The sequence below is a fragment of the Pinus tabuliformis genome, chromosome 3_2 (genome assembly GCF_031772625.1).
Source record: "Pinus tabuliformis cultivar Carrire ecotype Pingquan chromosome 3_2, CPIR1, whole genome shotgun sequence".
Classification (NCBI taxonomy): Eukaryota; Viridiplantae; Streptophyta; class Pinopsida; order Pinales; family Pinaceae; genus Pinus; species Pinus tabuliformis.
Genome location: NC_142302.1, coordinates 788,252,001 through 788,268,029, shown reverse-complemented (window position 1 = coordinate 788,268,029; position 16,029 = coordinate 788,252,001). Strand labels below are relative to the sequence as shown.

Sequence of the window (16,029 nt, the reverse complement as noted above, 5' to 3'; positions counted from 1 at the left end):
ATTAATACACTCAGATATTTGCAGTCCTTTGTCCACAAGGGCTCTTAGTGGTGGCGAATACTTCGTCACCTTTATCGATGATCACTCCAGAAAAACCTAGATCTATTTCTTAAAGACCAAAGATGAGGTCTTTTGATCGTTTCCGAGAGTTTAAAGCTCTTGTTGAAAATAAGACAAGGAAAAGGATAAAGGTATTGCATTCAAATAATGGTGGAGAATATGCAGACAAAGACTTCATAAATTTCTATGCAAAAGAGGGCATCAAAAGAGAGTGGACAGCTCCATATAATCCAGAGCAGAATGGAGTAGCAGAACGGAAAAAAAGGGCTATTTTTGGGGTAGCTAAAGCTATGTTCTATGATCAGGATCTACCTACATATCTATGGGCAAAAGCTTGCGCCACAGCAGTATATATCCAGAATACAACTCCTCATAAAGCATTGGGGAAGAGAATGCCTGAAGGCGTTTTCACAGGGAAGAAGTCGGAAGTCAATCATCTCAAGATATTCGGAAGCATGGCTTCTTGTCACATTCCAGACGAGAAGCACAGCAAACTACATTAAACTGCAGAAAAGGGGTATTTCATAGGATACAGCGAGACCTCAAAGGCATATAGAATCTACATTCCTGGCAGCAGGAAGATTGTAGTAAGATTGTTGACTTTGGGTAGCATCGGATCTGCTCTAGCTCCAAAATTTGGTGGAAAGGTTGGAATACATGCCATCTCCAAGACCTAGAAATCGTTTGAAAAAATTCCACCCAGATGAGGAGTTATTAAAATAATTAATATTTTTAATGGGTTCTTAAGTCTAAACTTAGGAAAATAAAAATATTAATGGGTATTAATAAAGATAAGAGTGAGAAGCTTCTAAGAGACAAGGATCAAGTCTATTTTAATCTTAGACGTTGATTAGATACTTAATCTCGGTCATTGATTCATCAACAGGGAAAGTATAAGAGAAAACTTGAGGATAATTTGGAGACACAGCGGCAGATATTCAATATCCCAAGGAAAATCGATTCTCAAAGAGAAGGAGATCGATTTCAGAGGGAGAGTTGCAGGGTGGAGGAAGACGAGGGCATCAGCAGCAGTCCGTGACTGAGGAGGTGACACAGGGATATCGAGAGACAGTGTAGAGGGAACACGCAATCCAGGAGACGCAGTCCTCACACAAGCTGATGCAGAGGGATGTAGAGTGACGCAGAAGTGATGCAGAAGTGGGAGAAGGGTCTCCAAGGTGTCAGAAAGTTTCCAGGAGAGGAATGAACTTTGCCTCGGGTGTTTTCTCTCAGTAGTGTCTCAGTTTCTCTGTAAAATCATTCCTTGTAAAGCGATTGTTGCTGAAGATTAATAAAACCCTCATCTGCTGCACCGGTTTCCCCACATTGGGTTTTTCCGAGGACAATTGTCCAAAACAACTGTGTTGATGTGATTGGTTCTTGTGCTTGTATATAACTGCTATTTTCTCTATGTAATTATGTGATAACTGTAGTAGAATTTATTTTAATATTTACTAAAGGGATTTCATAAATAACTTATTGTGAGAAATAAGTAGGTGAAATAAATCAGTTGCTGCAGTAGAATTTCGTATTTGGAAATTTTCACATGGTATCAGAGTGAAAATCGGGCAACAGGAGAGAAGAATCTGCCATGAGTCAGGAGCATGATGCTAAGGCATCAACTCAAAGGGACTCACGCAGATCTTCAGAGAAAGAAGAAAGCACGAAGAACATGGATCATGATTATTCTATGTTAGCTTCCAGACTTGAAGAAGAAGTCACTTGCTGTAAAGACCGGAAACAATTTCCTGATTTATATCATGAACCTGTAAACAATTTCCTAAGATCTTACAAAATAAATTAACAGCACTTCTGAGGCACCTACCTGTGCTGCTGCGGTTGAATATGTTGTGCCCCTGCGAATGAAGAAGCCTCCGGCTGCGCTGCTACAGTTTCCAAAAGACCGATCCACCCAGCGAAACTGAGCAGAACCTAGCTACTCAATCCAGTAAGCTTCTTAACAAAAGCCGACTGTTCCCCCGTGCCCAGAACCTCAGAACACTCAAGCTCTTCCTGTGGATGATTTCCTCCTTCACAATTCTTCCCTCTGTTTTCTCCCCCTTTCCCAAATCCATGTCCCGTGGTTTTATTCTGTTGTTTAGCAGTGGCCGCTCTTCCATCTGCAGCCCACCACTCAGCCTGTTGATGACACGCTCCCCCTTTACGTATTCCTCCCTTATCTCTTTTAAGGTCGTGGATGTATATGATTTATGTTTTGAATTCATATTCTATTTTTATTAAAATATTCTTTTAATATAAATATTATATTGTATATATCAAATTATGTTTTAATATATATCACATTTAAACATTATAAACATTATGATTTAATCAGTGATGCGGGGGAGCGCCCCCCCCCCCTACGAACCCGCTCCCGAAGCGCGCTCCGGGCGGGAGCGGCTCGGGAGCGGGTCGGGAGCGCGCTCCCCAAATCGCTCCCGGACGGGAGCGATTTTCGGGAGCGCGCTCCCGTAAAAAAATTTGCGCTCCCTGGTCTGTGAGGGAGCGCTTCAGGGAGCGATCGCTCCCGAGCTCCCGGAGCGCTTTTTAATGCCCGGGAGCGATCGGGGAGCGATCGCTCCCTGATCGCTCCCGGGCATTAAAAAACGCTCCGGGAGCGAATTTTAAATTTCCGGGAGCGATTCGGCGGAAAAAAAATCCGCGGACCCGAAAAAAAACAAAAAATTAAACAAATTTTTTTGGATTTATAAGCCCAATGGGCCAAAACAAAATCATTCTAATGAGATTGAGGTTGAGTTTGAGAGCAAAGGAGCAAGGAGCAAGAGCTGAGGAGCAAGGAGCCAGAGCTGAGGAGCGAGGAGCAAGTGCCGAGGAGCGAGGAGCAAGCTTGCAGAGGTAAGTAACTTAATCATTTAGTTAGTTTAGCTGGTTAGGTAGTTAATTTGGTTAGTTTCATTTACCTGTTTGAGTTTAAAGATCATTAATTTAAATTAAATTAATAAATTAAATGAATTAATCCCAATAAACTAAATTAATTTGCAGATTCAAGACTCAAACCCTACAAACATCAAACACGATGGACCTGAGCATTTTTATTGGCATTTTCCTCTTCCTGGTCCCCTTTCTGGTTATTATGGTGGTGGAGAGTAGGAAACGGAGGGGGCCTGAAACTGAAGAGGTGGATGAAGAAGCCGGAGGAAGTCAAATAGGTGAAAACCCCAGTGAGGAGGATGTGGAGGGTGAACATGAGGGTCAAAAAACTAAACAAGACCAAACTCCATTGTGGAAATATGTTCAGAGGCCTGAAACAGGGAGAGGGGGTGGAACCACTAAATTTCATTGCCCCCATTGCAACACTGATTTCACAGGCTCATACACCCGTTTGAGAAGACACCTTTGCGGGAAAAGGGCATGGGATGGAGAGAAACAAATAGGAATCAGAACTTGCGACGCGGTGTCAACAGTTGATAGAGCCAAATACATAAAGGAAGAGGAGGACGCCCAATACAAAGCAAAAAGATCAAGGGGTTTCTTTGAACCAAGCTCACAAAGAACTCCTTCAGCATCCTCCCAAGGCAGTGGATATGGACATGGAGGCTCAGGGTCATCATCTTTACGCCGTAGAACCATATCAGATTTCCTTGATGAGGGGTGTAGGAATGATGTGGATTCAAAAATTTACAGGTTCCTCTATGCAAATGGGATACCATTCAATGTTCTACGCTCACCTTATTGGCACGAAATGGTTTCTGCCATAAATGATGCCCCTAAAGGATACAAGAGCCCTGGGTATGACAAGGCAAGAACAGTTGGCCTTGATCATGAAAAAGCAAAAATATCACAATCTTTGAATAAAATGACAAGTTCTTGGACTGACAATGGGGTGTCCATTGTATCTGATGGATGGACAAATGTAAAAGGCAAGCCATTGATAAGTGTTCTTGCTGTGTCCCGAAGTGGTCCCATTTTTCTAGCTGCACATGATTACTCAGACAAGTTCAAGACCGCTATCAACATTGCAGAAGCATTGCTTGAAACAATTGAGCGTATTGGCCCATACAATGTCATCCAAGTCATCACTGATAATGCTCCTAATTGTAAGGCAGCGGGAGCAATTATTGAGGATAGATACCCGAACATATTTTGGTATGGATGTTTGGTTCACACATTGAACCTTCTGTTGCATGATATTGTCAAAAACAAAAATGAACAATACCAATGGATTGGGGATTTGTACAAGAGAGGAAAAAAAATGATAAAATTTATTACAAATCATAGCAATACCCATGGCCTTTTCCGCAGTCACTCGAGATTGGAGTTGCTGAAGATTGCGAGGACTAGATTTGGTAGCTATTACCTCACCTTCAGGCGCCTTTTGAAGGTAAGAGAGGGTTTAGCTAGCATGGTATCAAGTCCAAATTGGCAGGTGTTAAAGGAAAGGGCTACAAATGTAGATGACATTGCAGGTTTTGAAACGGTGGAGGAGGCCGCTCTTGATGGGCAGTTTTGGACAGCTGTGAGACAGGTATTGGATTTCACCAAGCCAATTTATAACATGATTCGGTTTGCAGATACAGACAAACCAGTGATTGGCGAGGTGTATGAGCAAATGGATACCATGTTGGGGGAAATAAAAGACATTGTTAATAACAGAGATCCCGACTTGTACAATCTGATTCACGATTGTGTGTGTGAACGGTGGAAAAAGCTTAACCTTCCACTACATTGCTTGGCGTATATCCTTACGCCAAAATACTACTCAGATTCTTGGTTGGGCAAACCTGCAGCAGGGGGTGGTGTTAGGACCAAACCCCATTTAGATCGAGAGGTAACTAAAGGATATCTGGATGCATTAGAAAAGTTGGTGCCTGACAGGGAGGAATGTGCAGCTGTGCGCCTTGAAATAGGCAGATACTTCACTGGCAGTGGTTTGTATGGTAACTTCCATGCAATGGACGACAAAGATAAATTTGATTCTCTCACATGGTGGGAAACATATGGCGGCGACGGACTTTTGCGAAAATTGGCATTGAAAGTTCTTGCACAGGTTGTAAATTCTTCTTCTGCAGAGAGGTGTTGGAGCACCTACAGTTATATACATAATGTGAAAAGAAACAGGCTCAACGAAAACCGAGCAGAAAGCTTGGTTTATGTGCACTACAATTTGAGGTTGTTGAGCCATTACTGTGATCGGGCTAATGAAGATCCCACATATAAAATTTGGGACAGTCACCCTGAGGACGACAATTTAGAGGATGGCATTGTACATATGGAAGAACTAGAAGATGAGCTTGTACGGGATGAAGCTGAAGCAGCTGCAGCAGCCATGCCACCTCCACCTCCACCATCCAGTAGCAGTTCTCGGGGCCCGAGTCTTGTTCCATTGCTGTCGCCACCTCCATCGACACCCTCGCGTGGAGGCTCTAGTTCTGGTCGTCGGTCTGGGAGGGAGACTCCTAGAAGACCGCCAAGACCTACTTATACTCCTGGAGACTCTCGTGGCAAGGGCCACTTGTAGATTTACAGTTTACTTGTCTTTTTTAGTTTCTATTAGACTTGTCACTTTAGTTTTCATAACTGTTCAGTGTTGAGTTTTGAGTCCTTGACTCTTGACTCTTGACTCTTTCATATCATTATGACATTATGATATTTTTTGTAAACATTATATCACTGTGACAATGAAAATTTGAAGTTTGAAGTTGGGCCTTGGCAATTATAACTCATTGGTAATGATTGTGAATTATGAATATGATGCTTTGTGAAAGACTAAAGTTGTTTCATTTCATCTCATTATTCATGTTTCATTTTATAAATTTTTAACATTTCATATCATGTTAACAGTTAGAAGTTAGGACTTAGAAATATCTTCGATATTACTTCTTGTAATGGTTAAACTTGGCTTACAAGTACAACTTGTTACTTTGGTGATCAATGATGATAAATGTTATTGAATTGAATGTTATTTTAATTTATTATTTTACTACGGTTGATGACGATTATAATTTCTAGATGATTGATGTGATATGGTTCAATGATCAATTTATGTTTTTTTATGTTTTTTATGTCTATTTCATCATTCTACATGTTTTTGTTGACATATATGTATCAAAAATTAAAAAATATAAAAAATATATATATTTTTAAAAAATCGCTCCGGGATTCGCTCCCAAACCGGGAGCTTCTGAAAATGGTCGCTCCCGCTCCCGCTTCCGCTCCCGCTCCCCGCTCCCGCTCCCGCTCCCAAGTAACACTGGATTTAATATATCACAATGTTTTGTTATATATATTTTTTAATATAACTTTATAACTTTATACTTAGATCTCCTTTTAATGAATTTCTTATATATATTTTAAGAATTTATTTTATTAATTTATTAATATAATTTTTTTATCAATAATCTGAAATATATAATTTATATAGTCCTCTTTTAAGATCTACCCATACATTAAGCAATATTGATGAATGAGTAGAACCTCTATTCAAAGAAGTGTCATGGTATTTAGCACTTATAATCAATTTAGTATAAAATACTAGTGCGGTGTATGCGACACATGCATATGTAGCTATCATATGCATGTACCGTATACCTGCTATTATGCTTGCGTTCTTTATATTTATAGATGGGTCGTTACATACACTCCCCCTTCAAAAAACTTCGTCCCGAAGTTAGAGTTTTTATCTTATTTGATTACTTATGATAGCAATTAGTACATTCTTCTTAGGTTTGTAAACCGAGGTTAAAATTCTTATTTAATATAAGGAGACTATAAAATTAGTGTTTTGAATAATTTTAGGTTTATGATTTTAATGGTCATGCCTTGCTCTATCCAGATTCTCAAGCTATTCTAAAATCATCCTATCCTTCCTAATCTCTTCCGCTCTCATCCTATCCGTCCTCTACTGGAGTATGTCATGGCGTCAGTTCTATTGACCTAACCATTCATAAACTCTAAGGTGATAGCGTCAGTTATACCGACCTGATTCCCAGTAGGCATCCGGCAGTCATCATCACACATCTAGGGGAGCGTAATTCGCACAGTCCTCCCATGACTCCAGGGTTCGGAGGATAACCGGTGGGCAGCACCTCCACCCTCTCAGTAGAATTAGGGTTAATACCCTATCACAGAATCTCTTCGAGCCTTAATTGTTCTTAAGTTCTGTCATCACGTGGTCATTTTGGTAACTGTTTATTATCTGCAATCATACACTTATCCATGCATTTATAAAATGTGCATTAGCATATTCAAAATAACTTATGTATAATTCACATATGTCAACTACAATATAACATATTTTGCCATATTCTATTCATGTCATTGACTTTCATTTAAAATGTAATTATTCCTTGATTTCTATTCCATCGATCATATTGACATGTATAAATAAAACAGATTTATAATATCTTAATTCCTATCAGAAGTAAAATCATTTAATTGTCTTAAACTTTACTTTGACAACTATAATTTAGTAAGATCAATAACATATTTCGTTTTGGTATCCATGTACCAGCAGAATTTAAACATAGATTATGTCACAAAATTTCGCGTTTATATATAATCATTCAAAATGGTTCTGAGCCTCTGATTTGCAATGAAGTAAATATATACTAAACATAGTTTAAAGTTATTCAAAATTGACACAGATTTGGGTATCTTTGACATATGTCTTCTGTATCTTCCCAAGTAGAAGATCCAGGACTATACTTGTCCCATTGGACCTTAACTTGGTCTACCAGGCGATTCTTGCACTGTCGAACCCTACGTTCCATTATACGTAATGGTTCGACCGATACGATTCTCTCGTCTGATACCTGCAATTCCTTCCATTGAAGATTATGAGATTGATCAACTATATAATGTCTTAATACAGATACATGAAATACATTATGAATTTTATGCAGGTGAGGTGGCAAGGCAAGACGATAGGCGACAGGTCGAACTCTTTCCAGGACTTTAAATGGTCCAATAAATCGAGGTGACAAATTTGTCCATTTTCCGAATCGAATAGTACTTTTATTTGGTTTGATGCGGATGAAAACCTAATTCCCTACTTCATACTTCCTATCAGTTCTGTGAGCATCAGCATAACTCTTTTGTCTATCCTGTGCTTCCTTTAATCGTTGTCTAATTTGTCTTACCTGCTCTTCCATTTCTTGGATTAATTCTGGTCCTATCATCACTCGATCTTCTAACCTGTCCCAACTTAACGGTGTTCTGCAAGGTCTGTCGTATAATGCTTCAAATGGAGGCATTCCAATTGAACTATGGTAACTGTTATTGTATGCGAATTCGACTAAGGGTAAGTACTTTTCCCAGCGTGATTGTTGATCCATAACATACATTCTCAACATATCTTCAAGTATTTGATTCACCCTTTCTGTTTGCCCATCAGTCTTAGGATGGTAAGCAGTGCTTAAATTTAGTTGAGTTCCTAAGGCTAACTGCATGCAAGTCCAGAATCTTGAAGTGAATCGCGAATCTCTATCGGATATAATCTTCTTAGGTACTCTATGAACCCTGATAATTCCATTTATGAATACTCGAGCTACGTCAGCAACATCGTAAGTATCTCTTATGGGAATGAAATGAGTGTTTTTTGTTAATTTATCCACTACTTCCAGAATGGCATTGTGTCTTTGAGAAGTAAGAGGTAGCCCAATGATAAAATACATAGAAATAATCTCCCACTTGGTCATAGGAATGTCGTGAGGTTGCAAGAGACCTACTGGATCACAATGATCTGCTTTTACTTGTTGACATTCCAAACATTTTGCAACAAATTGGGCGATATCACGTTTCATGCCTGACCAGAAGAAAAGTTTCTTAGTATCCAAATACATTTTCTTTACTCCAGGATGTGCACAATATACTGCTCTATGGGCTTCTCTAAGGATAGTGTATCAAAGATCCTTATTATCAGGAATATACATCCTTCCATGGAATCGTAAGATTTCATCATTTTCTAGTTCATATCCTTCAAATTTAGATTCTTTTGGCTTTTTACCCTCAAGACTAGATCTCACCTTTAAATACCAGCTATCTTTTATGAGATATTCCAGTACTTGTTGTCTTAAGTCTACTTTAATAGGTATGAGAGAAAATATCCAGGTCTTCTGCTTAAAGCATCTGCTACTACATTTTCTTTTCCCTTAATGTATGATATTCCAAAGTCATATTCACTTAGGAATTCACTCCATCGCCTTTGTTTGGCATTTAAGTCTCTTTGGGTGAACAAATATTGTAGACTTTGATGGTCGCTTTTAAGTGTAAAACTTCGCCCCACTAGATAATGTCTCCAGATCTTTAAAGCTAGTACTACAGCGGCTAACTCTAAATCGTGAGTAGCATAGAGTTCTTCATGAGGTTTTAACTTTCTGGAAGCATATGCTATCACTCCTCTATCCTGCATCAATACTGCACCCAGCCCTTGTTTGGATGCATCAGTACATACCGTAAAATCTTTGTCCATATCAGGGACTCTTAGGATTGGTGCACTAGTGAGTAGTCTTTTGAGTTCAGAGAATGCTTTATTACATTCCTCAGTCCATTCATACTTAACACCTTTACGCTAAAGGGTGGTAATCGGCTTTGCAATTTCGGAGAATCCCTCCACAAATCTTCGGTAGTAACCGGCTAAACCCATAAAGCTTCATATTTCATGTGCGTTTTTCAGTATTGGCCATTCCATGATTGCTTTTACCTTCTCAAGATCTACTGAAATTCCTTCACCTGATATGATATGACCTAAGTAATGAATCTTTTCCTGAAAGAATGAACACTTGGATAATTTTCCATACAACTGATGTTTTCTAAGGCAGGACAATATTATCCGTAAATGATCTTCATGCTCTTTCTTATTCTTGGAATAGATGAGAATATCATCTAAAAAGACTTGTACAAATTGATCAAGATATTCGCGGAAAACACTGTTCATAAGATTCATGAATACTGCTGGTGCATTTGTTAATCCAAATGGTACCACAGTAAATTCATAATGTCCAAAACGTGTCCGGAATGCAGTGTTAGAAATATCGTTTTCAGAAATCCTTAGCTGATGATAGCCTGATCGAAGATCAATTTTTGAAAAGACAGTAGCTCCTTTCATTCGATCGAAAAGATCATCGATTCGAGGCATAGGATATTGATTCTTTACTGTAGCTCAATTCAAGTCTCGATAATCTATGCATAATCTTAAAGATCCATCTTTCTTCTTCACAAAAATTACAGGAGCGCCCCAAGGTGATACACTGGGTCGAATATGTCCTATATCTAGTAGTTCCTTCAATTGAATTTGCAATTCTTGAAGTTCTAGAGCTGTCATTCTATAAGGCGTTTTAGAGATCGGTTGGGTACCAAGGTTTAATTCAATAGAGAGATCCAGCTCTCTTACAGGGGGTAATCTTGGTAGTTCTTTTGGAAATACATCCGGAAATTCGGCTAACACCGGATATTGTTCTAAGGATGGTCCTTTTTCTTTGCTTACTTCTTGAATTACATATGCCTGAAAACCTTTCCTTAAACAACGCTTCATTTTCATTGCTGATATGTAGCGTAAAGATATTTTTCTCTTAGTTCCTTGAATTTGGATTGCTTCTCCTTCATCATTTATACCTAGAATTCTTTTCCCATAACAATCTACCCAAGCTTGATGAGCTTCTAACCAATCCATACCTATGATAAGATCATAAGTTCCTAAGGTTGTGACATAAACTTTCAGTTTAGTCGTACAAACCCCTAGGTCAATTTTGCATTGATTCACATTTAAGCCCACGAATTGGAGTTCTCCTGAGGCCATTTCCACCTGTTTGAAATCATTTTGTCTGCGATCTGCCAAACCACATTTGTTTAATGCATATGATGAAATGAAACTATCTGTGGCACTAATATCAAATAAGATTTTGAGTTTTATACCATTGATAATACCTGAAGATTCCACTACAGTGGATTGATGTGTTGCTTGGTCGTTGCTGATTACTGCATGAATTCTATGATTACCTTGATTATTTGATATTGGTTCCTTTCCAATCCCATGCAATATATTTGACGAAGCTTCTGGACAATCACGTTGAAAATGCAGTTCTCCACATCCCCAACAATTAAGCTGCGTTGATCTTCTTGAATCAGGACGTGAATTTCTAGATAAAGAGCTTCGTCCTCTCATGTTGATTCCTCTCGAATTTCCTCCTCTACTGGCAATTCCTCGAGATGTCCAACTTGGAATAGTAAATTGATCCATGCAATTCATCCAGTAATTCATCAATGACAGGAATGGGGAACTTATCTTTAATAGTGAGCTTGTTGAGCTCCCTATAATCTGGACACATGCGCCATGATCCATCCTTCTTGTGCACCAATACTACTGGAGCTGAGAAAAAAACTTTGACTCGGTTGAATTATACCAGCCTCTAGCATTTCTGCAACCATACGTTCAATTTCACTTTTTTGGACATATGGATATCTGTATGGCCTGATGTTTGGAGGAACACTTCCTGAAATCAGATGAATAGCATGATCATGATCACGCATAGGTGGGAGATCTTTGGGAGTCTCAAATACCTTGGAATGATTGTCCAGGACTTTTTGGAGATCTGGAGAAATAGATGATTCCAATGTGGAAACATCTAGCGAACATAATTGTGCAATTACACCTCTTTGCTCCTTTTTTAGAAGCTTTGTCATGCCATTAGAGCTGATTATCTTTCCTGGTTTCCCTGCAATACCCCTTAATTCAACTTCCTTTCCTTCCACAGAAAATTTCATGAAAAGTTCTTGAAAATTAAAAGCTATTGTACCCAAGGATTGTAGCCATTGGACTCCTAGTACAACATCAGCACCTCCCATTGGAATGGAAAGCATTGGGCTAGTCAATACATATTCTCCCATGGATAGCTTGATATTATGGCACTTTCCAGAACAATTTATTGTTCCTCCATTTGCAATCATCACTTGACACTCTGGTGCTGGATATAGGAAGCAATTCAATTCTTTTGCTACCCTACAATGAATAAAATTGTGGGTGCTTCCTTAATCAATCAACACTATTACCTTTTTCTTCTTGATTTGTCCTTCTATCTTGATGGTTTGAGGAGTGGTAATTCCCGCCAATGCATTACAAGATATGGTCGGATTTATTTGTTCTTCATCTAGGCTTTGTTCCTGGAATATATCCTCTTCTTTTGACCTTTCTTGCTCATTTTCTTCTTCCTCTTCACAATCTATGTAGAATAATTTCTTCTCAGCACACTTATGACCTTTTGTGTATTTGCTATCACAATTGTAACAAAGCCCTTTTGCTCTTTTTTCTTCCAATTGTTGTGGTGTCAACCTTGTAGGTTGTGGAAGACTATGGGCAACAACACTTCCGTCTTTATAGTTGTGAATGGTATGCTTCCTAGTTGCCATAATTTTGCTTTCCATTTTTCTTGCTAACCTGAATGCCTTCTCTAATGAATCAAGTTCCCAAAGGCGGACATCATGTTGGATATTATCCTTTAAAGACCCTATGAACACATCAATCCTATGCTCCTCTGAAATATTTTTTACCCTTATGTTCAATTTTTGGAACTCCTCAATGTGCTCCATTATTGAACCCTTTTGTTTGAGACTTATCAATTGGCTAAAAAAAGTGTTGCTTTTTGTATCCTCATAATGTGCTATCAATTCTTCCGTAAAAATTGCCCAAGTGATAAATTGTTTACGAGAACAAAGCCATTGATACCATACAAACTGATTTGGTTCCAAATATACAGATGCCATACGTACCTTTTGTGCGTTTTGCACATTATTGAGATCGAAGAATTGCTCCATCTGTAATATCCATGTGGCGGGATCCTTGCCATCAAACTTCCTCATATCGATTTTTGGAATATGATGATTCTTCAATCCAACATTAGCGTCTATGGAATCATGATTAACATTTCTTTTGTTCTCATCATGAGTTTCCTTTAGTACCCTTTCACCCTTAGGGACCATTTCTTGTAGCAACTTATTCATATTTATCTTCAATTCGTCCATGTCTGTCTTCAAATCTATCTTCAAATCATCCATCTTAGCTTCCACGTCAATCATCTTAGCTTCTACGTCTTTCTTTAAACAGTTCATCTTAGCTTCTACACCTTTCTTTAAACCATCCATCTTAGCTTCTACATCTTTCTTTAAACCATTCATCTTAGATTCTGTTCCTTTTTGTGCAAGGCACTTGGTCTTGTAATTTTGATATATCATGTTGCATTTCTTCCTCTTCTTCATGAGTCATGCTAGAGCTTTCAGGTTCCTTACTAGGTGTTTGCATTTTCTTTCCTCGGGACATCAGTTACCAATAATAATGCTCTACTATGCCCTTTGAATTCCTTCAAAATAAATTTTCAAACCAAGCTTAAGCAAAAATTTAAGAAAATCTACACACCTTTTTTCACTTTGTAGGAGCTCGATATTGCCTCTGATGTATCTCTGTACTTTCCAATCATCTAGTTCTGAATTTGTGATCTGTAGTAGCCCTCTGTGTCCTCTTTCCAATGCCACAAGTCTGACCCAAATTGGATTCTCCAAGGAAGAGTTATGTGAAATCTCCCACAGTGACTTGCTTTTAGACTAGTTCAGTAGAGCGAACTTGTACGACTTGCCACGAGTCACTGTTTCAACCTTTGGATCTGAAACTCGTATACAAGAAACTAAAGTCCGTCCTCTTTCTGTAGCTTCTTACGAAATTTCAATCCAATCCCCAGAGAGAAAGTTATGACGATTTTCCCCAGGTCACCTGTTTTGAATGTAATTCAGGAGTCTGTAAAAAGACCAACTTCCTCAGAGCATATCTCCGCAAATATCGCGCGAAAAGATCTGAAATTCGGACCCAAAGTTCAGCGCGATTTCTTCTCAAATGGGTTTTTTTTGCGACTTCTGAAACGTCACAGAAAAAAAGTTATAGCGAAAATGCCACGATGACCTGTTTGGAGCAGCAAAACCCTAGAATCCAAAGCTCTGATACCAAATGTTATGAAACCAGCTCAAAAAAGGATAAAAAAGATAGATCAACACCTTAGAATTCAGCCTCTTCGAGGGGGCAACCTCCTTTACATTACATAAATGAACAATTCTTGGATGATACAAATGACAAAACCTCCTTTCTATATATAGGAGTCTAAGGAGTCACAATATAATCCAGCTGACCTAACAATAATAATATAAAGCCACAAAAATAACAATAGAGGGATTCTATGGGGCACAGAAATAACAATATGGGGGTAATAGGGGCACAACAATATAAATAAAGGGTATAACTACAATAGTAATGGGGTAATCACTAGTATTATAGGGACCCAACATGGATTTACAGAGACGCCAACGCCATTAGAGCAGATGATTTATTCATTCCTTAATATGTATTTCTTGGTACGATATTGTTTTTAAACACAGCATCTTTATTATGTATGAAGAACTGGCAATTTCTGGTTTCCAAATACAAATTTTAAATGTACAAAAAATATTGCACCGCTTCCATTGGCTTGTTCCTGGCTATATAACAGGTGGTGAGAATCAGTGAAAGGAAAAGCGAGGTTGCGTAAAGGAATAACCATTCTAGTTGCTACTCCTGACTGGCTTTTGGATCACTTAAAGCATACATCCTCCTTCGTTCATAATTGCCTTCGCTGGTTGGTTTTTGATGAAGCAGACAGAGTTTTGGACCTAGGATTCGGTAGAGACATAAAGGAGATATTGACCCTGTTGGAGGTTGGGAAACTTGGATTCGTCAATGAGAATACAGCAAATAACCAGTCTTTTGAAGAAAAGATTTTTTTTTTCTCAAGGTAAGACCAAATTATATTCTGGTCTTTCTGCAGAAGCACTAACAAATGAATGGGCTCTGCCTGGAACTTGTAGTTCAGCATCAGAATACAGATTTCCAGCTAAGTTAGTTCAGAGTTACATCAAGGTGCTAGCATCAGAATACAGATTTCCAGCTAAGTTAGTTCAGAGTTACATCAAGGTGCCATGTCATTTAAGGTTTGTAGTGTTGTTGGCTCTTTTGCGATCTCAATTTGAAGTAGAACCTTCTCGCAAGGTTGTTGATTTCTTCTCAACATGTGATGCAGTGGATTTCCACTATGCTTCCATAAGTGAGTTTCACTGGGTTTCACATTTTCAAGAGGTGGATGAAAAAGGGAAAATTCATAAAATGCAAAACATTTCTTCTACATGGAAATATGGCACAAGCAGAACGAAAGGAAACTTTTCATGGATATAATGAAGAAAAATGTGCTCTTCTCTTATGCACTGATGTAGCAGCAAGAGGCTTGGACTTTCCGAAAGTTGGATGCATTATTCAGTATGACTCTCCAGGAGATGCAAATGAATATGTGCACAGGGTTGGTAGAACAGCTCGTCTAGACCAGAAAGGTGAAGCTGTGTTATTTTTGCAGCCTATTGAGTTGGATTATTTGAAAGAATTGCAGAAACATGGCGTGCCCTTGAATGAGCTTTCAGTTCAAAATGTTTTGGATCATATTCGAGTGCGCGGAAGGACATATAATAAGCAAGCAAAATGGTCTACACTAGATATGCATCCCGGGGCATTGGCTATGCAGAAGGCTTTGGAATCAATTTACAGACATTATTAAAGGTCAGAGGATTAAAGGCTCTGATACCAAATGTAAAGACCGGACACAATTTCTTGATTTATATCTTGAACGTGTAAAAAATTTCATGAGATCTTACAAAATCAATTAACAGCACTACTGAGGTACCTACCTGTGCCGCTGCGGTTGAATATGTTGTGCCCCTGCGGTTGAAGATGCCTCCAGCTGTGCTGCTACAGTTTCCAAAAGACCGAATCCACCCAGCCAAACTGAGCAGAACCTGGCTGCTCAATCCAGTAAGCTTCTTAACAGAAGCCGACTGTTCCCCCGTGCCCAGAACCTCAGAACACTCAAGCTCTTCCTGTGGATGATTTCCTCCTCCTTCACAATTCTTCCCTCCGTTTTCTCCCCCTTCCCAAATCCATGTCCCGTGGTT

The 16,029-nt window shown here is 38.9% G+C and overlaps 1 pseudogene across 1 annotated transcript; it reads left to right on the top strand.

The window, feature by feature from the left end:
• The first annotated feature begins 14,643 nt into the window (after nucleotides 1-14,643).
• On the top strand, nucleotides 14,644-15,635 carry LOC149182969 (DEAD-box ATP-dependent RNA helicase 17-like; annotated as a pseudogene). The gene is made up of 2 exons (XR_016256781.1): nucleotides 14,644-14,950; nucleotides 15,005-15,635. The product of XR_016256781.1 is annotated as a DEAD-box ATP-dependent RNA helicase 17-like (transcript).
• The last annotated feature ends 394 nt before the right edge of the window (nucleotides 15,636-16,029 follow it).